This window comes from Stegodyphus dumicola, chromosome 1, assembly GCF_044657685.1.
Source record: "Stegodyphus dumicola isolate Sdum_Otavi_A_Nest chromosome 1, ASM4465768v1".
Taxonomy (NCBI): domain Eukaryota; kingdom Metazoa; phylum Arthropoda; class Arachnida; order Araneae; family Eresidae; genus Stegodyphus; species Stegodyphus dumicola.
In genome coordinates this window covers 179726357-179750312 of record NC_140768.1, presented here as the reverse complement: position 1 = coordinate 179750312, position 23956 = coordinate 179726357, and the positions used below count along the sequence as shown (strand labels likewise).

The 23956-nt window shown below is 30.9% G+C and overlaps 1 long non-coding RNA gene across 1 annotated transcript; it reads right to left on the bottom strand.

Moving 5' to 3' along the window:
* Positions 1–15577: 15577 nt before the first annotated feature.
* LOC146999399 (uncharacterized) lies at positions 15578–23584 on the bottom strand. The gene is made up of 3 exons (XR_015042959.1): positions 23259–23584; positions 18364–18478; positions 15578–15600 (listed from the first exon to the last, which is right to left on the bottom strand). It is a non-coding gene; the product is annotated as an uncharacterized LOC146999399 (long non-coding RNA).
* Between the last annotated feature and the right edge of the window lie 372 nt (positions 23585–23956).

The following is a 23956-nucleotide window of genomic DNA, read 5'->3' as shown; positions in this document are numbered from 1 at the left end:
GAAATTCTTTTTGACATAATCGAAAATTCAAGTTTACTTTTATAAAATTGCTCTAACAGTCTGCAAAAAATAATAAGCTGGATCCAATTAGAAGATTAAGGAACAACGCAATCTGCAACATTAACTGAAATAGATAATTTTAGCTTAGCTTATACCGTCCGTTATGCATTAAATGCACATGCATAAATGTATTATGTGCATGTGTATACGCATATGCGCATGCCTAAAGAAATTATGCGCATGTGTTGACACATGCACAAAAAGTTTGTAGCTTTGAGGTCCAGATTAAAGACTTTTGACTGTATATGAAACTCATTCTGCAACAAACTCTTAGATATAATGAATGAACACTGTGGTCCCTCACGTTTCTCAGACACTTACTGTTATTTTTATTTAGCTTTAGTGAATCCCCAAACATATGCGAATGGCATACAACAGACTTTATGGATATCTTTAAAGGCTGAATATAAGAATAATGAAGAAACATTGCTACACTATTCACCATTTATACCTCTATGCATACAACCTCTATATATCTGAACAAATGTTTCAACAAAGAACAATGAATTTGGCAAAAACTTTGGAGAGATGGCCTTTATATACTAATGAGCCAAAACATTATGACCATTTAACCATTTTTCAATAAGTCATCTGGATGACATAAAGGGCATGTGATTAAGTGGGAATGGTATTTAATTGCTGCTTAGAGAAGATAAGGAATTATTCTTGCTCTTACTTTGTGAGTGATAAGAAATGCTGCTGATATAAGCAAATTTAATAGAGGGCAGATTGTAATGGCCCGAAAACTCGGAATAAGAATATTCGAAACTGTAGGACTGGTAGGTTGTTCACGATCTGCCATTGTTAGTATTTGTGCAAAGTGGATAAATGTCAGTGAAACCAGCAATAGACACCAAGGTGTTGGATGCCCATGCATCATCAAAGAAAAAACATATCAGGGACTGTCCTGCTTGGTATAGCAAAACAGTACCAGATAGTGGCTCAGCTGATAGCCCAATGCAAAGCAAGTCCGACACTGCTGGATACGAGATTGTGCAACAGATGTCCCACTCATGTGCCTCTGTTGTGCAAGTGTCATTGTCAACTCGCCTACAGTGGGTCCGCGGACATCAAGACTGGACCATGGACAAGTGGAAGACAATTGCTGGGTCAAATGAATCATGATTTCTCATTCATCATGTCGATGGTCATATCAGCATCATCTTCCAGGTGAACACTTGCTCCCCCTCTGTACAGCAGGTCATACACAGGCTGGTGGTGGTGTTCTCATGGGTGGCGCTGGGACTCCTAGTTGTGATAGAACAGATCATGAAAGCCACAGACTATCTGAACATGACTTCAAATCAGCTATACTCCATGGCACCTCTCTTTCCAACTGAAATGGAGTCTTCCAGCAGGATAATGAAAAACACATAAATGATATGATATCTTTTTGGGTGAGTTCCACACCAACATACAGTATCATGATGGATAGATGTGCATCTGGAGCCAATGAGGGAACATATACGGATATCTGGCTTTTATACACTGTCATATCAAACCAGTGCCAGGAGTTATGATAAGGGTGTATATGGATATGAGTCTCTCTCATGCCAGGTATTCTTATCTAGAACTCTGATATGTCAACATTAAATTACAGACACGTTAAGGTTAGTGATTGTCCCATACATTCAAGGGTATCCTACAGCCAGATTCCAACAGGATAATGCATAATCACACATTACATTCAACAACTGACATTTGCTTGGCACATAAAAGGTTAGTTCCACCCTGGGCAAGATATATATCAAAACTTTTCCTGACTGAACACATTTGGTCTATGGTGTCATACATATTGAAACAACAAAGACCACTAGTGGATAAGCTGATGTACTCTGGCAATGAATTACAACTGCCAAAATTATAAGATTCCAAAATGCCATCCAGAGGTTCTTGGCTATGTTTTGCCATATAGCAGCAAACTGGCCCCATTTAGTACAGATTGTAGAACATTCTGTTTGCTCTATTTTTGAAATTTTAATGATGATATGGAATACCTTTTTTTAAATATTAAAATATGTTAAAAGCAATCTGCAAAATAAAGTTAATTGTGTTGTTTTTTAGGTCACGAAATGGTGTCACAATTTTAATGGCAAGCAGCCTAGCATTCAAACCAAACTTTTGTTAATCAATAGTAATTAAGTTGATGCTACTTTAAGCAACTTCTCCAATCTTAATATAATATGAGTAAAAAAATCTTCATTTCTTACATGCTTGCTTTGATCAAGTTGAAACACAGCATAAATGCTGCAATTATGGAATCCATGCTTGAAATTCATTAGTGAATTCAGCCATCTTTGCAACTGTATTGCTTTATTGTGATTAATACTCTATGAATTAACAAATATGCCTTATAAGTATTTTCTCTTTCCTTTTCGCATGCTTTCATGGTGTTATTGGATAGGAAGTCCATTGGAAGGTCCACTTTTTGAATCTTGCTGAAGATTTGCAGATTTCTTCAGTTTCTGGACATAAAAAAATTTTAAAAGGACTCTCCAGGTGTCTAAACCCAAACTAAACATAGCATTCAAAACAAACTTTTATTAATCAATAGTTATAAATTGATACTATTTCCTCCTCTAGAAATAAAGCAACTTGTCCAATCTTAATCTAACATGACTAATGCAATCTTTAATTCTTACATGCTTTGACTAGTGTCTAAACCCAAACTATAAAAGGTGGTGGACAATCATTCATCATCACCAGGATTTGGTGTTTTGGGTCCCACCATCCCCAGTCACCCTTTAATCGCTTGCCTGATTATCCCGAGTTATCCTGGGTTTGTATATATTGCAGTTAATTATTATCCCGAGAAAACTCGGGCAAAGCAGAATTTGTCAGTACGATTTGTTTTATCACGGTTTTACTCGGTCTGGAGGAAATGAAAAGAAATATTCAGCTTTTATTGACAGTTCGCCAAGTTTTGTTGGTTTCGCGGTTCTTTTGGCGGGACTGGTCATGTGTTTTCCCTATTGTCTAGTATACGTCTGCTTGTGGATTAGTAATGTAAAAGAAAGATAGTTGCATTGAAAAATGTCAAATAATGGCGATGATACAAGATAGCCAAAGTGATGATTTTTCAGGTAGTGATTATAACCTCAAGGCATTTTCCAGATGTTATTATTGTTACTGAAAAAAAATCAACTCCAATGAGACATTCCAGAGATAAGCCAGTAAGAAAAGAAACCAGATACCAGTGTATAGAAAGTCAGGTATCACTTTGTGTTGTCCCTTGTTTCAAAAATTCTCATACAACGACTAATATTTAATTTTTTTATTTGCCCGAGATAACTCAGGATAGTAAACTAATATTAAAAATAAATGCTTTTACACCTGTAAAAAATTAAAAATTCAACTCAAAACCTATATATTTTGTTTTGTTTCGTTTCCTTGTATTTAATAATAAAATAAAAAAATGTGATGATTTTTTGCAATTTTTTTCAAAAAAATGTGTAAGGGAAGCAGTTAAAAGAAGGAGTATACAGTCAAAAGTCGTTAATTCGGACACCCATAATTCGGAATGATCTATAATCCGGACCTCAAAGCTAAAAACTTTCTGCGCATGCGCCGCGTTGGCACACGCGCACAGGCGTTTTACGCATGCGCTTAAGACCTTGACTACTGCGCATATGCGTGTGCGCAAGTGCAGAATACGTTTTCGCCTGCGCGTTTAATGTATAACGGATGGCGTAAGCTAAAATGATCTAATTATCTATTTCAGTTAATGTTAATGATTGCGTTGTTCCTTAATCTTCGAATTGGATCCCGCTTATTATTTTTTGCAGACTGTAAGAGCAATTTTATAAAAGTAAACTTGAACTTTTGATTATGTCAAATAGAATTTCCAATGCTGGAACTTCCAAAAGATCTACAAAATGAAAGTATGTTTCGATGTCCAACAAACAAAAAGTGGAATTACTGCAAAAAATGGATAAAGACATGAAGAATGTGACAGAGAGGTTAGTGAAAACGAAAAAATTTCGATTGACAAGTTAGTCAGTATTCTCGGCACAGCAATTAACGAGACTTGAACAGCGGAACTTTGTAACCGAACAAGAAATTATGTCTTTTTATAGAATTAAAGAGAAAGTATTATCACATAAAATGAAGCAACTTAGACAACTTACACTGAGAGAAATGTTTAATAAAGTAAACAAATAAATATTAAGCTTTTTTTTTTTTGTAAATTTTGATACCCTTTAGATCATAATTGTTCTTTATTTCATAAATTACGGTTTCATATTTTTAATTTTAGAATTTCTGCATGCCATCTTACGAGATTTAAACTGATGATCTATAATCCGGAAAAATCGATAATCCGGAATCGCCGAAGTCCCGACAAGTCCGGATTAACGACTTTTGACTGTATAAGGTATTTACCCTTTCCTTTCTGTGTGTCTTTGTGGTGTAATTGGATAGTATGTCTGGCTAGCAATTAAGGCCTGGTGTTTGAAATGCTGGCGAGGGCACTACACATTTTTCCTGTCTTCTGCATCAATAAACCTAATGACACTACAACCTAAATAAAGAAATCTGTCAAAATTTCTGACTGCATATTAAAGGAAGAAAAAATCACTAGCTCCATTATATACATCAGACCTAAATATTATATATATATATCTTACAAAATGCACATATTAAGAATTACACAAAAATACAGATACCTATATGCAGTATACATCATAAATTTCCTAGTTCTGATAGCATGCAATTTAAAAAAGAATTAGAAATTATCACAAATGCACATTTTAATACAAAGAACATGCCAATAAGAAAATAAGCTAAATGGCTGAAGAAATCTTCAGCCATTTAGCTTATTTTTTTTATAAAACTAATTTTTTAAAAAACAGGGAAAAGGAGAGAGAAAGAGAAGGCATTTTGCCAACAACAGAGAATCATTAAATGAAATAAATAATAACCATACTTTTTGCCAAGAATATCTGCACACCTTGTTTTAAAATGAGTATCTCAAAGCTTCCACTACTACTTTTGTAGTACACTGCCATCTGGATATTCAGACGATCAGTTAAATAATTAGGATACTTAAAACATGGCAGATAAAAAATATCCTGTAAAAAAAATAATATACTTTAAGATATGCAAATAAACACTCTTTAGTATTTTCAGAAGTAAAACTTTAGTATTACCTTAATGTAAAGATTCATAATTTTTTCAAAAAAAAAAAAAAAAAAAAAAAAAAAAAAAAAAGAAAGCATCTTATAAGTGTTCAGTATAAATATTTAACAATTGCAGCTAAACTGAAAAATTCATTTCCTTACTTCAGTAATAAAGTGAGGCAAATACTAAGTACCATTAATGAATAAAAATATTACAATTTCTTTCAAACATTTTGAATTTCATAAATTTTAAAAGGTCTTTTACAAAATTTCAATAAAATTTCTTAGCTTACTTTTAATATTTATTTGTAGAGTAATTTATACTAATCTTTAGTCAGTGATTTATGGATATTTTTATGAGATAGCATTCATCATTTTCAGTGACTCTTTCATAGCCACTGTGCAGTAATCATTAGCAAAATCAGCTTTCAGTGAAATATACCTAAATATATTAAAGCTCTATGAATTTTTGAGAAAATGGGGTTTACTCAAACTATCTACCTGGAATGCACTTATAAGAGACTACTTCAGTGATCAAAGGTGCTAAAACTGTTTTTATACTACAGTGGAGCACTGTCTTTCCAGGGATGGTTCACAAATGACATATAAATAAAATGTTAATTTACGATGTGAAATATTAACTGCCCAATTTTCATACTACTTAACCTACTACTGATTTACAATTTTATTAATTTCAATTTGTTAAAAATATCAAATACATTCAAACAAAATTAAAATTATTATTTAATTAATATTAGTATTTTAAAAATAATATTAACACTAATATGTTTAATATCATAATAATGCAAATTTCTGTGTGTAGTTACATAAAATTGGGGGAAAAAGGGTCATACCTTTATTTAAATTACCACCCTGAACAAGTAACATTTTTTAAAGAAAAAGGCCTTAAATTATCACTTGATGTTTCTTTTGATTCTGAATTTTACACAAAGTGTTATGAATTGAATTAAGTTCTTGAAATGTTTCCTTATTTGTATAATTACACACAAAGAAATTTCTGAGGGTGCAAATGAATAGATAGCATTTTAAAAAGAAGGGGATTATTTCTTCATTTTCTTCTTCATCCCTGCTACTTAAATGTTCATCTTGTAAAATGGTTTTAATTAGTTTTTTAATTATGTAAAGATACATCATTACACTACCATCACAGTTAACATGTTCTTCGATTGTAATTTCTAAACCCATAATTTCTAATTTTCTTCATCCATAATTCCAGTTTCATTATCATTTTCATAGTCAACACTTTCACTTGACTCTGATTTCGAAAATCCCTCTTTAATAAAAAAATTTTTAATTATTTGTAATTTTGCTCAAGTCCAGGCAAGTGAAATCATATTCGTAGCAATTCCTATAGTTATATTTTGAAGGACTATTTGAATCAATATTTGACTGCAAAAAACTTTCAAATTCTTAATGACACATGATCTAAACACTACTATAATTTGCCCAGCAGAAAATAACTTTCACATTTAGGAAGAAATCTGTTGTTTCAGGATGGGCGGTAAACTGATCCATAAAAGGTACACTTTTATGCTTTTCCTATTTTCTTGAGCCATTCTGTAAAAACATCTGTAGTCATCCATGCTTCCTCATTTTCTTTATATTCTAATAGCAGAGCTTTAACATGCTTGAAGCACCCTGTTTTTGTGACTTTTGTCATTTTTTCATTACAAAGGAGGAAAAAGAACTCATCATTTCATTTCAGGAGTCATGTTTTCCATACCATCAGCATCTGCATAAGGTAAAACAAAAGACCTTTACATCTCCTTCAAACTCATTCTTAGTTCCATGGTCACCTTTGCAAGCTGTAAAAAAGCAGGCATTTAAGTTTAAAGAAATGAACACTTTCATCAGCATTGTAAAATATCTTTTAATACATATTCAACTGTTTTGGCAGATAAGTTCTCGAACCACTCTTCAACTGACTCAGCAGGAATGTTTTTTGATTCTCCGTTTATTACATGATCTGAGATTATATGCCACAGTTTAAATTTATGCATCCAGTTGAAAAGCAAACTTCCTTCACATTTAATCAAAGTGCTCTTTCTTTTGACTTAATATGAGGCATTCACTGCAATATTGGACTGACACTAAAGGAAAAGTTTTAGCAAAATGGCTGTGATCTCAGAAAGCTTTTCATCTTGAACATGCAATTTCTTTGAAAGTGGACTCTCACAATTTCTGCTCTTTCTTCAACCTTTTTCCCCTCTCATAAAGAACTGTTTTTAGTGTTGTCATAGGAATGCCTATTTTCTTTGCTAACTAAACTTTTGTTGAACCATTATTCTCATCAAATTCTTTAAAGATTTAGGTTTTATCTTTTAACGAGATTTCCTTTTGCTTTTGTGACATTTTGTATCAGTTAATTCTAGTCCACCTAATTTACTTAACACAACGTCCTGTTCAGAAGAAGAAAGGGAAAAAAAAAAAAAAAACTTATCTATTTTTTCATCCAAGTATTCCCTCTCTTCATGAGCTAGTTTTGAATTCCTGTACCAGACTGTGATGCCTCATGCTTTTGTTCTTTTTTCTCCTATCCCTATTTCTGAGAAACATACTTGAATGGTGGAACTGCAAAATGTGAAACCAATGCAGTAAGACAAACAAAAGCAACATATAACTGAAGTTATGCGACATATAAAAGAAATATTTTATTTTGAAAATAAATAGACTCAATAAGGACCAAGATGAAATTACACATAAATGGTGCTCCACTGTATTTGATTCGTGTAGTCTTTTCTTTATGTTTCATATCTTTTAAGATTATAAAATAAAGACCATTTCTATATTATCTTAAAAATTAAAAGAACCTGCAAACTCAATTTTCTGTAATTTCAATGCATGTTTTACAGTGATAGCCTCTGAGATTTGAAAAATTAACATGCTGCTCATGCTTCAGCTTCAGTCATGTTGCCACATAGAAAAACCCTAATGTGATTGATTGATTTATTCATAGGTTAATACATATTGCATTAAGGAATGACAATATGAATAATTACAATTCAACTACTACCTTGATAATAATTAAAAAAAGCTACATTGAAGGAAATCATTTATAAGCTTTGTTAAAAGAAAAAATAACTGATTTTTATTTACCATCTAAACATTTTACTGAGTTACTTTTTCACAAAAGAATTTAAGTAAAGAAGTGTTAATAGTTCTCGGTGTTGAATAATTCGTATCACTTTTCAAGATTTCACAAGATTTTGAAGTTCCATTTCGTATTAAAATTAGCATTATGAAGATTTTTTTGAATGTTTGACAGTCCTGGACTTTCCCATTTTCTTATAAAATATACAATCACTTTCTTATAAAATATACAACCAAGATTTTGCTAAACTTTGGAGCTACATTACACATCAGGATCAGATAAATTCCCTTCACAAGTTATCTAGATCAAGTTTTTTTGCAGATAGCTTCTTAATTTCCAGTTTAATTTCAGGTTTAAAATCACAGTAAACAATTTCAAAACAAACAAATCCCCCACTTAAAAAAAAAGCTATTATTTCTCACGTTGCTACAATATGAACACATTATCAGAACATGATAATCCTATTTTTGATTTCATTGGTGTGCTTAAAACTTTCTTAAAAAATTTTCCACAAGCTATCTTACAGCTATCCAAGATAAAGAGAGCAATCTTTTAAATCAGCTACCGTTAATTTAAATAAATACATAATAGATGGAAATTTCTGATTTAAAAACTAAAATTCCATAAAGCAAATCATTTAAATATTAATTTATAACATACTTACTTACTTCATTAAGAAGAAGTGATGAAAATGGAATCACAAAATTGTAGCAAATTTGCATTTTGTCTTGTTCAAGAGATATTTTCAAAATGAAACTAGATAAATTACCTAAAAATGTTTAAAAACAGAATAATGAGAAAATTTATAAATTACTGCTGATTATCTAAGATATTTTCATGATACATAAATATCAATCACTTCATGAATCACTTCAGACATCTAACTTGTGAATCACAGAAAATAACTTATTAATTTAATTCAATTCTGAAAAATGAACTACAGTAATCAATAACAGCAAATTCTGAACAGCAGTAATGGGATCCAATGATAAAAAAAAGTGTATATTAATGGACATGATATGACCAGTTGAATATGGTTGATGAAACAATAATAGATAGGAACAATTACCTGCAAGAAGTTTTCACTCCTAGAATTCTAAACAGAGCATCTGGTAAAAGCAGAAAGCGTAACAAAATAGTATAAAACAATGAAATCCTTTTAAAGCAGCACAAAAATTAAGTAAGTAAAATATAGATTGCTTATTGAATAAAAAGGTATTAGTTCCTTCTGAATTTCAGAGGAATAATTGGTGCAACTTTGGTGGGATCTCTGCCTACTTTCATGGTTTGATGGTGGCCAATTTTCATGGTCGACATGACAATACATAAATATATGGTTATGAAAGTTTAAAATATGCAATCATCTGAGGTCCTGGTTTCTTTTCCCATTTATTCATACAGGAAAATAGCTTTGGTTTACAAATATTTCAGGTGATGAATGATCTGCAGGAATGTGAAGGGCATTTCGCATAGCTGTTTTGATGTTACTAGTAAGTTTTTTGACTGCAGTGGCTGTATCTTTTTTAGTATGAAGAGCACAAGATCAAAAGGAAGTAGTTAAATGGTGATTAAAAAGTCTCGAATCAGTTGAGATTTTATATTCATCTGGAGCAGGTTTAGCAGTTTCTAAAGTAAAAAGTATAGGAATATGATCTGAAAAATATTTGGAAAGACAATGCATAACCGTTTTATATACTCCAACATCAAACGTGCACGCGCAGTAGTTTTGTTCCTGGGCAAGCCCATTGTTATAGAAGGAGGGTGGTCATAATGTAATGGCTCTTCTTTGCTTATATCTATCTATCTATATATCTATTATCTGCACATGATAGTTGTTGCATGCTACATTATTATTTAATCATCATGAATGCTTTGCATGTTTATGTCCAGCATGAACTGTGTGCATGGAAAGTAAAAGTATACATACAATTTCACAAAAATCACCGTGTCTGTAAATACACATGACATAACATAAATGTTTATAATGACAATAATATTTTAATAGAAAAGACTTTAAAAAATTCAAATTAAATTAAAATTTTAAATAATAGAAACATAGATGCATTGAAATATTTACAAAAGAACCTTATTTCTTGCAAAAAAGAATCAATCATGAAACCAGTAGTTAGACATTCTTGGTACTAATAAAATAAAATAATTTTAAAATATATTAGAAACCTATTATAATGAAAATATTACATAAAAAAAAATTACCTTCATTGCCATATTTAATAACGATATGTGAACTAAATATAGCTTTTATCCACAGGACTTCCTTTTCTTGCTTGATCTGCACTGTTTTTAAACCAATTTTATATAATTTATAATGAGAATATCTAGTACATGAAGACTCTTGACCTAGATAAAGTCAAAAAAAGGCAAGTCTATAATAATAATTTATTAAAATCAGAAGACTCCTTAAGTAATAGGCATATTTGGGGAAAATAAATAAATAAAAAAAAATAATATAAATTTCTTTAGCATACTTGCAATTTCTATTTATGATTTAAACTATGATTAGATAAAACTAATCAAGATCTAAACTATGAAACTAAATTAATAAAACTTCATCAAATATTATTTAAAATTTTATTAAAGAAAACAATACATGAGAAAGTTTCAGAGTTTTGAAAAATAATTCATCAGGTTTTGAAGTACAAGTTCCAAGTTATGAACTGCATGTTGATATTCAACAAACATCCAAAAAAACTGCATGTGGAAACTTTTTTGGGATGCATCAAGTAGCAGCAATGAATTTCATTTTCAAAATAATAGCAAAAAGAATTTCATGTTTTAGAATCTGCAGAGTGTTATCCACTGCTACTGTGGAATGTGACTTTTGAAAATTGTATAATACAGATTCATCAAAGCACCAGAGTATACTGCAATGACTCACAAACACTAATTACGTGTATAAAGGTAAGAGTCCCAGAGGGCCAAGCAATTCTAATGAAATTAATTATGCAGAAAGTTTCATGCAGAACCCACAAAAATCAAACAAAATGTGCTATAAAATGAACTTGGTGTCTCACAGCTAATCATTTAGGAGATTTTGCAATAGTGATTGCTGTTAAAACCACACCATTTACAGATTTTGGAGCACTTAAGACACATTTGATTATATCAAGCAAAATTAACTTTATAATTAAATGAAGGAAGCATTACAAGATGGTGATTTTGCCACACAAAATCATATTATTCAATAATGCAGCAACATTTCATTTATGCGAAACGGTAAATTATTACAGCATCTGGATACAGGGCATGGAAAATTGTCATGTTCTTATAAAACAGAAATGGAATTCAACTAAACTAAATATCTTCTAGACTGTTTCATATATAAAAATGCATAAAGTTCTTCTCTCTTCAAAAATAAAAAATGGAAATTTTTCATTGTATTAATTTATGGTACATCTTAATATGTTAAGTTGCAGGGTTTACACACCAGTCAATTAATGTTTTTTTCCCCTTTCATTCCAAATCATATAGAAACTTTACATTAATCTTATCACATACAGCCATTTTATGGTGTACAGCACAAAATAAGCAACGTGCTTCCTAACTGACGTCCAAGACAGAAATCCCTTACAAATATTTTCCCACAGTCAAATTTACCGCAATCACGCAATTAATCACATCATAATAGGGTTTTCATAACATTCAACTACTCAGGTTATGATAAATGAAACAACAAGTTGGTGATAAATGAAACAACTTGGCTATAATCCAGGGAGCACGCTAAAATATAAATTAACCAACTTTTTTTTGGAAAACCAATAATCAAAATGTAACAGGAAAGTTACCTCACTAAAGTCTTTGTATTCTTTAAAGAAATGTGCACATATTAGTAAATACTATAGTATTTCTTCAATTAGTACTTTGTAGGAAATCCTGCAGCATTCATGACAGCTTTCAAATGTCACAGCATAGAGTTCAAGTTTTTTTTTTGGGGGGGGGGGAAGGGGGGTGATATCTGCATCAATGTTCCTCCATTTTTCCATCATTATTGCTTTTAGTTCAGTTTTCATTTTTGAGGTGTCTTCATACTCTAACCTTTAATTCTCTCCAAATGTGTTCGAATTGGTTTAAATCTGGTGACCAAAGTGGTGTTTTTAGAACTTGTGGACAATTATAGACACACCAAGGTGAATGTTGAGGGCTATGTGCTTAGGATTGTTATCCTGATAAAAAATAAAGTTGTTTTCAATACCCAAATTTTAGGTGGACAATTTTAGGTTATTGTTAAAAATGCCATCAATAAATACTAAATTACCTAATCCTGATGCTGACAGGCACCCTTACACAAGGACAGGACACCTCCACCACCATGCTTTACTGTTCCAACCAAGGTCTTGGGATTCAGTTCCTTATTTTTTTCTTTTCCATACATTTATATGCCCATCGGAACCCAAAATATTAAATTTGCATTCATCTGAAAATGAGATATGGATCCAATATGCTTTGCGCTTATTTATCTTTGATTTTGCAAAGGAAAGCCTAAGATTTTTTATTTTTTGCATTTGCAAATCCTTTCTTCAAACAGAGTGCCCATATATTCTAGCTGATATGAGTATTTGTTGAACAGTTTTGGGTGAAAGTGAAGTAGAAAATTTTCCACTAAATTCTGTAGAAATCTATACAGTACTCGAACGTGGATTTTTCAAAAATTTCGTAACTATAAATTGCGTTAAGTTAGTTTGGTCAGATGACCTCTTTTTACTTTATTGCACCATAGAATAGGATAAATTTAATTATTTAAGGATATCCCTGACCTATTTTCAATCCTTTTGATGAAACATGATCAATTTTTGAATGCTATTCATTGTTTCCATACAACTACAGCCCGTTTTTATGTATTAAATCAAATATGATGAAATAAGCAAGCAAAGAATAAAGCCAAATAATTTTTTAAATGTTACCAAATTATAAAAACAAAAATTGTGGCAGGTAATAATTTTTATTTATGAGATTTTATGAAAATTACAGTATGGGTGTACGATTACCTTTGTACTGTGTTTCATCTATGTCTCCTTACATTTTTAATTTTAGAGAAAGAAAATAAATGGGAACAGCATTAAATTAAAATGTAAAAAAATCTGAAAGTTCATTTCTGATACACAGACTTGCACGCTGGAGATGAAAATGTTTTTTTCTGTACAACATTGTCATTGCTCTCTTTGAAATCCTTGAGTTTGTTAATTAAAACTTTGTTAAAGTTTTACAAAATATGAAATCGATAATAAAACAAATTTTAAAGTTTGGATTCCAGATGCCCACAATCATAGGAGGATTATGTTATTCAAAATTTGATGGCTCTAGGTACCATTGTTTTATCACAATGTGAAAAACATACATACATTTAAGCGGATTCTTCATTATTTAATTTCTTTAAATATAATACAGGGCATTAATATTTGGTGGCAAAAATTTGAAAAGTGAAACAACACTTGTAGTGAATCAATGCAAAATGTCAAAATGAAATTAATAGTCCTGCCGGGCAAACTGCCCTTTGGACTAATAAGTCATAGTTTTACTCAAAAATCACATGCAGATGATATGAAAAAATATTGGATTTTATATTCAAATTCCATTTCCAATTCAGTTTTTTTTTTTTTTTTTTTTTTTTTTTGGAAAAACAATTTTAGGCTATTTTAATTGCTTAAATCTCTAAAAAAAAAGGCCAAAAGATGTAGTTAAAATGAATTAAATGGCAATCCAGGAATGCGTGTAACACATATTTGAATACACGTGGATTTGCCCTTTTCAAATTCAATAGTCATGTTCCTCATTAGTATTTCATTTTGCATTGAGTGCAGTTGATTTTGTCATAATGAAACATAATGCATCACTGGAGTTTACTCTCTTTTATTTACACTATGCTGAAGTTTCAAGTGGCCTTGAAAGATTGTAATTGCCATCACAGGCCACATATAATCATGACTAGTGTGGAATGCCAAGTTTATGAACAGATTATTGTGCACATAGAAACAACTACATTGCAAAAAAAAAAAAAAAAAAAAAAAAAAAAATGACAAGATGATTTCTGGGAAAAATGTTTTTATTGTTTTTATGAATGTAAAAAAAGAAAAAGATGCAATATTGAAATAGAAGAAACAATAATGAAACACGTTTCTCTTCAAACAAGTTGTTCTGTGGCAACAAGTTTACAACTTTTTGATGGGAGTGCAGACAACCAGAAATGACCTTAAATTTTTATAAAGAGGATAGTAATGTTCATTAATATGGAGAAGTGGAAACATAATTTTTTTTAAGGAAGACATTATGTTCATTAATGTGGAATAGATGAAATACAAAAGGGCACTTTCTGATTACTTGCATTCACACTAGAAAGTCACAGAAAAGCATTCTGTGTGGCAGCCCAGGTATATATGTAGCACATGTCTGTAATGGCCAGTGTGCAATTCTGAAGTTGTATGGATGTCATTGTGCAATTCGCAGATGCTTTTTAAATGAAAACAGATCATTGTGTAAGTGGATAAAACAGCAGCACAAAAAAAAAAAAAAAAAAAAAAAAAGAGAGAGAGAATTTCTCGAAAATGTCAAGTTTTTATTACCAATTTTTCTTGTTTTTTTTAAATTTGATTGATTGCTCTTGAATGGAATTTTTAGAGTACAATCATTTTGGAAATGGCTGTTGCCTTTTGTGCATTAACTTAGTGGCCAATGAGTTTGTGAATGCTCTCTAAAGTTGGCAGCAAGTTCATAACTTTTTAATGACACTGCAGATAAAGTACCAAGAAAGTACCAAGAAAAGTATGACAAATTAATTTATTAAAAACTGAAATAACCACAAGAAAATTTTCAAAAAAATTATGTCCAACAGATAATTTTAACATTAAGAAATAAGCATTTATTTTTTTATTTTCATATTTTAAAGGAGTATTAATGATGTATTTAAATTTAAAATTCAAAAAATTAAGTGTAGATTCTTAAGAAATGTATTATTATTTTAATAGCCAGTCAAAATAAGAAAATTATAGTATATCTCTTGAGATTAAGTACTTTGACTTTACATTAATATATGTTAAAAAATGTCAAGAATAAAGCAAAACAATCATTTATTACATTTAACTTTGCCTATGCAAAATATACAAAATTAAAATATTAATTATTTGTTACATTATTACAAATGCTAAAAAAATAAAAAAATCTAGGAATAATTATTTTTATATGAAAATTATTTTATAATAGAATAAAAATAAAATTAAAAAAAATGCAAGAAAGCAGAAACAAGAAATTCTTACCAACTACAGTACACTGCGTACTTTCATAGCACATAACATCTTCAACCTGAAAGATAACAAAACTGTATAGTTACATAATTACACTATACTACATTTAAAATAGCAATAGTGTAATACATAACAAATAAAGTAAGATAAACTAAATAAATAAAAATATCATGTAAAACACTAATTATGCTTTGATAATATAAGAAGACAATGTTCTTGTAGATAATATCAAATCCTCCTCTAATTATATTATAATAACACAAATAAACCAAGTGGACATATTTTTTAAATAATTTTATTTATTTTTTAATAATTTGCAAATATAAATTAAATTGACTTCTAAATCAACCCCCCCCCCCAAAAAAAATGAAAAATAAATCATTTTTTCAGCTCAGATACAAGCAATGGATTGTTAAGATCATACTTTAAACTATTTTAACCCTCCGAATAGCACAGCTTTTTGAATGCGCTCTTGAAGAACTGTATTTTAACAGCTTCTATTAGCTTAATTTGTATAATTACTTATACTACTCTCTGATATCATAAACTTTTATTTATTAAGATGATATTTACACCATTAAACAAAGAAAGAAAATAAATAATTTAAAGGATGCTTCACAGAGTATAGCGAAAGATCTAGTTGAATAACTTTAAAAAGGAGGAGCTAGTGATGTGAAATTGTGCACATGCATGGCCAGGGCCCGAAAGATAACTTATTTACAGACTCTGGTTAGTTTTTAAGAATATTTTGCTTCCTCCAAAATGTACCAGTATTCTATCAAAAATCATGTGTTTTTAGTTAAAACTTGTGACCAGAGACCTGCCAAAACATTCTGGAAGTGATCTAGTGCCTAAAAAAATAGGCAAAAGCCGTCTTCAAGCATATTAAGAGCATTAATCACCAAGTTTCAGTGAACAAATTTAATGGCTGAAGATAAAGTAGGTAATGAGACCAAACAACAACAAGAAAGCCCCAAGACATCACTGCTGTCAAAACAATAATGCAGAAAGAGTCATTAATATCAACTTGACACTTGGTTCAATAACTTAATGTCAGCGCAGCCACAGCATGGAGAATAGCCTGCAGAAATCTTGACATTTTCCCTTACATAATTTAGGACAAACTTTTGGTCCATATGCTATTAAAAAAGACCAGGGTTCGACAAGATAATGTTTGAAATGATCCAACATTGGTTTCAACAATACTGATATAACTTTTCCAATGAGACACACTTCTGGTTGGATGGCTATGTCAGTTGTCAAAATTATCAGATTTTGGAAAATAAAGAAACAGAATTTGTACTTGTCAAGCCTCTTAATCCACGAAAGGTTACTGTCTGGTGTGGTTTGCATGCTGATGGCACTTTGGATCTGTATTTTTTCATCCCAACTGTGATTCTGAACGCTAGTTAGACTTCTTGAAAACAAAGCATTATTCCCGATACCTACCATGAACACTGGATACAAGACACATGGTTTCAGCAGGATGGAGCTCCTTTACATTCAACATATGTTCAGAACTTGCTTAGAAATAACCATGACAATTGTGTCATCGTAAGATGCTTCCCAAATTGCTTTGGCTGTGGACATTTGTGGCCCCCCAATAGTCCAACGTATCACCACTAGACTTCTTTTTCTGTGGCTATGTTAAGAATCAAGTCTACAAAGATCAACCAAAAACCATAGAAGAGCTGAAAACAGTGATAACAAGTGTGATAAGGTTGATTCCAACAGACCATGTCAAAGAAGCTATCGCAAATTTCGAGCAGAGACTTGTTTCCTCAGATGGCAAACATTTTGAGAAATACATCTTTTAATCTCCTTTATTCTCAGGTGTAAATCCCAAAAATTTGAAACAAAAATCTTTTTCTGTTCGAAAGTTATTCACTGTTTTTTCTATACCCTGTGAAGAACCTTCTAAATTATAAGCTTATATAAAACAAGTACCAAAAAATCTTGTGACCAAATTAAGGTAGTCATGCTAATCAGGGGATTAATGAAAGCATCTTAAGAAATTTATTTTATTTTATTTATTCATAGCATACAACCACTGGTGCTTGATTTTTCTAATGTAATTAAACTTCTGGCAGTTTTCACTCACTACGGCACAAAGTCCAAGATCTGAATCTTTCAGGATTTTGGCGATTTCATATCATCAGTTTAAATCTGGTAAGATGACATGTAGAAATTATTAAATTAAAAATATGAAATAGTTTATAAATTACCACATATTTTTGCTCATAAGCTAGGAATTATGCAACTTCTTCTATAGACAAATTACACGGATCAACTTACATACAGATATGCTTATTCTTGGAAAAAACATAGGTTCTTTTCTGCTAGCTGGGAGCAAGCAATCATAGCCAAGTACCACATATTTTTATTTCTTCAATTTATGAAAAAAATTATAAATGAAAGGAGATATTCGTTTTATGAAAATGAAATGTTTTATATTTAAAATTGCTTATAATTCTGGCTTGATGCATTGTTGCTGACATGAAAAATCTGATATTGGTCAAATTTGCATCTCATTTTCTCCATTCTCGAAAGCGTTTCTCAGTTAAGGAGAAATGAACAGCCGTAGTATTGTCAGAATTTTCATCAAATGTGATCACCTGTAGTTTGAAATTTGACATATAAGAAGTTCTCTTCATGCTTATCTTCCAGAGAAAAATGGCATAGAAAATAAGACTACCACAGATCACATACGAGATAGCGAATGAATGGAAAGTGCTAACCTCAGACAGAGTTACCAGAAAACTATCCTCTTGAACAACTAGTGTTTTACTTTACAGCAATTTGATGGGAAAATAATACATACATTTTACCACATTATTACAAATCTTGCAAAAACATGAGCAACAATTATATCTTCTCTCTTTTGATCCCTGTGAAGTGGCTATATATGAGGCACCATTCAAAATTGCATGGAATTTCTTTAAAAAAAAAAAAAAAATTAATTTACATTGCAATATGTTTTCCTCTGTAACCTTCAAAATGTTTACACTGCAATACACACAACAAACTTAGTCCTGTTATTAAAGATGGAGAGAATATTCAAAGTCAAGTTAAATCTTTCCCTTTCAGCTTCATGTTCATCATGAGGCCACACAGTGCTAAATCCAATGAATAACGAAAGTGAAGCCGTCATGGGTTGATCTTTACATTATGGTAACTTGGCGTTTTTTGGAGAAAATTTGGCGACCAACTCTCCTACAGCAACCCACTATTTTTTTTTTCCCGCCGCCATTTTGTCTTCACGAAGTAAACACATGTTTCTTTTCTTTTTATCTACTGAACACTTCTTCCAACAATCTACTAGCCGAATTACACTTATGCTAGAAATTTTATCTAACAAAACTGCTTAATCCTGACAAATATTCACTGCAAAATTGGGAAAAAGTGCACAATACCATACTCCTTACGCGTTTTTCAAAATAACACATACACATAAACCATGTACACGCCGACTTATTTTTACTTAAAAAAACATCCCAGAATTACACAAAAATTGAATTGCGCACACTCTTCACTATATCCATGTACACTGCTTTTTTCTCATAAATTAGAAAAATTTCACAAAAATACATGACAATTTTCTCAATCTTTAAACCCGGTAAAAAGAACATATATGAAATTACCTGATCGCGAAAAAGTATTTACCCTTTCTAAATATGAACATTTCCACATATAAAATAAATAAAATATCCAAAAACTTTTACCTCTAAATCATCTATTATATTATAAGCGTCACCAACGAATTCATACCGCAACCATTACAATTACTTACTGTCAGATATTTAAATTATTTCCATGCACGTTTACTTCAATTAAAACGTATACCAAATTCCTACAAACATAAAATTCACAAAATAACTATCATTTCATTAAAATATAATTAAATTCAAAAACACTACTTAAAATATAAATGAGCACATACATTAAATTAATAAAAATTACCTTACAATCCTAATTACTTTAAACTAAATCATTGCTAATAACAATTTTCCCAATAATACCAAATTCCTTTCCACCTTACATTTAGAACAATGCATAAAAATAATATACTCAAATAATTAAAAATACTAACTTACCTAATCTTCTTCAGAATCTTGATTACGTGGCAGATACACTTTTCTAATTCATTCAATAAAATTATTGAAAGATTTTTTTTCTGCGAATTTTTCCTCCATACTTCCTCCGCTAAATAAAAAGCAAACTTCTCTTTATCACAATGCCTAAATACCCATTTCAAATTCACTTTAGTTAGGGCCATGGGATCCAAAAATTAAACAACACTGTTTCACACAGCACAGAATAAAGCTAAATACAAAATTTCCACATTTTTTCCCGATTTCCCTCCCAATTAAAGAACCGTAATTCGTCCATTAATATCACATGACATATCCCATGATCTCTCATTTCCCTCACGCAAAATAATGCGTAATCGGAACTGAGTACTGCTCACATTATTACCAAAGTCCCAGGTAGTAACCTTTTTCGCCTCCAAAATGTCGCCAAACTACCAGTTACCATATTGTAAAGATCAACCACATAAAATTCACAAAATAACTATCATTTAATTAAAATATAATTAAATTCAAAAACACTACTTAAAATATAAATGAGCACATACATTAAATTAATACATACATAAATACCCATTTCGAATTCACTTTAGTTACGGCCATGGGATCCAAAAATTCACGAACACTGTTTCAGACAACACAGAATAAAGCCAAATACAAAATTTCCAGATTTTTTCCCATTTCCCCCCTTTTCCGATTAAAGAACCGTAATTCGTCCATTAATATCACATGACATATCCCATGATCTCTCATTTCCCTCACACAAAATAATGCGTAATCGGAACTGAGTACTGCTCACATTATTACCAAAGTCCCAGGTAGTAACCTTTATCGCCTCTAAAATGTCGCCAAACTACCAGTTACCATATTGTAAAGATCAACCCTGTCATGATACAGGATTACTCCTTTGTAAATACATCCAAGTTCATAAATAATATTTTCATATTCAATTTATCCATTAAAATTTACTGATTTGTAATATGAAAATAGGCGGTATTTGCTGATATCAGCAATCTTCTGCTTATGATTTTTCAGGATATCATGGAATTATTTAAAGCTGCCTTATGAAAGTTAAACTACAGTTGTATTAAAGAAAGTTCAACTATATTAGCTTCAAGAAAAGTTAGTTCAGAAAAGTTGTTTTGCAATATGTTTTAAGTGATAGTGACACTAACAATTCATTTGACTTTTCATTTTAATGATTTCGTTACAAATTTAAGCATATCTTGGTGTGGAACAAAAAAATGAAAAATGCACTGAATAACCTTTATCAGTATTTTGGATTTATTACTATAAACTTTATTTACCTCATTCCACATTGGGAACATGAAAGGAAAAATTGCCCACATATGGAACACTAAAAAAATCTAAGAGCAACTTTAAAATATGACAAACAGGTTTCTGTGTGTGTGTGTGATTATGGCAAAGCCTCGAATGCTATCTGCCTAAGAGGAGGGATGCCTTCGTGGAGGTCTTTCTAAGGGAAACTGGCTCGTATACACGTTACACATGGGGAAAACCATGAAAACGCCCATGCAGCCAGCCCATTCGCGGGATTCGAACCTCGGACCGAACTACCAGTGTTCAGCGATTTTACTGCTCGGCCGCTGGTGGGCCCGAAAAACAGGTTTCAACCCTTAAAACTTTGAAAAAATAATTCTTATGTATGAAAAAGCAGTTTTAACTCTTAATTAGTCATGTAGCACAAGTTTATACATTACCCAAAATAAGTTTTTTATTGATTTTTACATTATGGTAACTTGGCGTTTTTTTGGCGACCAACTCTCCTACAGCAACCCTCTATTTTTTTTTTCCCGCCGCCATTTTGTCTTCACGAAGTAAAGACATGTTTCTTTTCTTTTTATCTACTGAACACTTCTTCCAACAATCTACTAGCCGAATTACACTGATGCTAGAAATTTTATCTAACAAAACTGCTTAATCATGACAAATATTCACTGCAAAATTGGGAAAAAGTGCACAATACCATACTCCTTACGCGTTTTTCAAAATAACACATACACATAAACAATGTACACGCCGACTTACTTTTACTTAAAAAAACATCCCAGAATTGCACAAAAATGGCATTGTGCACACTCTTCACTATATCCATGTACACTGCTTTTTTCTCATAAATTAGAAAAAATTCACGAAAATACATGACAATTTTCTCAATCTTTAAACCCGGTAAAAAGAACATATATGAAATTACCTGATCGCGAAAAAGTATTTACCCTTTCCAAATATGAACATTTCCACATATAAAATAAATAAAATATCCAAAAACTTTTACCTCTAAATCATCTATTACATTATACACGTCACCAATGAATTCATACCGCAAGCAATTCAAATACTTAGTATCAAATATTTAAATTATTTCCATGCGCGTTTACTTCAACTTAAACGTATACCAAATTCCTACAAACATAAAATTCACAAAATAACTATCATTTAATTAAAATATCACTAAACCATGTACACGTCGACTTATTTTTACTTAAAAAAACATCCCAGAATTGCACAAAAATGGCATTGAGCACACTCTTCACTATATCCATGTACACTGCTTTTTTCTCATAAATTAGAAAAATTTCACGAAAATACATGACAATTTTCTCAATCTTTAAACCTGGTAAAAGAACATATATGAAATTACCTGATCGCGAAAAAGTATTTACCCTTTCCAAATATGAACATTTCCACATATAAAATAAATAAAATATCCAAAAACTTTTACCTCTAAATCATCTATTACATTATACACGTCACCAACGAATTCATACCGCAAGCATTACAAATACTTAGTATCAAATATTTAAATTATTTCCATGCACGTTTACTTCAACTTAAACGTATACCAAATTCCTACACACATAAAATTCACAAAATAACTATCATTTAATTAAAATATAATTAAATTCAAAAACACTACTTAAAATATAAATGAGCACACACATTAAATTAATAAAAATTACCTTACAATCCTAATTACTTTAAACTAAATCATTGCTAATAACAATTTTCCCAATAATACCAAATTCCTTTACTTCCACCTTACATTTAGAACAATGCATAAAAATAATATCTTCAAATAATTAAAAATACTAACTTACCTAATCTTCTTCAGAATCTTGGTTACGTGTCCGATAAACATTTCTTTAGTTACGGCCATGGGATCCAAAAATTCACGAACACTGTTTCACACAACACAGAATAAACCAAATACAAAATTTCCAGATTTTTTCCCGATTTCCCCCCTTTTCCGATTAAAGAACCGTAATTCGTCCATTAATATCACATGAGATATCCCATGATCTCTCATTTCCCTCACACAAAATAATGCGTAATCGGAACTGAGTACTGCTCACATTATTACCAAAGTCCCAGGTAGTAACCTTTTTCGCCTCCAAAATGTCGCCAAACTACCAGTTACCATATTGTAAAGATCAACCAAGTTTTTTTTTATGCATACATAAAAAAGTAATTTACCAAATTTTATATTTAAATGCTAATTTTAAATTTTAGTACTTAAAAGTTCGGAATTAAAATTAGGTACACAATTTTTAATTATTCATTTGATCAGGACATACAGACACAAATTAAAGTTAAAAATACTACATACGCTATTTTCTTGGCTGCCATTTATGCACAATAAATTCAACGAACAAGCAGAGCCAAGATCAATTTCATGCGCAAAAATTACATTACTTTTATAGACAATGAAGATAGCACATAAGTAATAACGAACCAAAAAGGTTAACATATTCTAGATTATTTAAGTGACTGCATATAAAACATACTGACAAGAATTGTGTATGCATTAAGTTCATTAATTTTTATAAAATCTGTCAGAAAACAGGGAGTATTATTCTCACTGCCACCCTTTACAGCTACGTAGGAACGGAAACTACCAAATGTAAACACAACACTATCACATGTGTATTGCCGTAATCTAATTGGAAGAAAAATGTTGCCAGTAAGTTCTTAAAACTGTTTTACGCTGAGAAAATTTTGCTATTGGTTAATCAATTTCATGACTCAGTTCGAAACCTATTTCTAACGGTAACTTTAACGGATAATTTCTGTTATTGTTTTTTAGTTGACAAGTTCTGATGTAAAATTTAAACTTTTATTACATTGCTGGGTAATTTGGATGTCGTTTTTAAGTTAATATGGCTACAAAAGCTGCTTATTTAGAACATTATCTAGATAGTAAGTTTAATTTTTCTAACATAAGCTTTAGAGATTGATATATTTGTTCTATGATTTTATATATTCATGAATAATTTTGAAAACCATGTAATCTGAAGAAGAATTTGA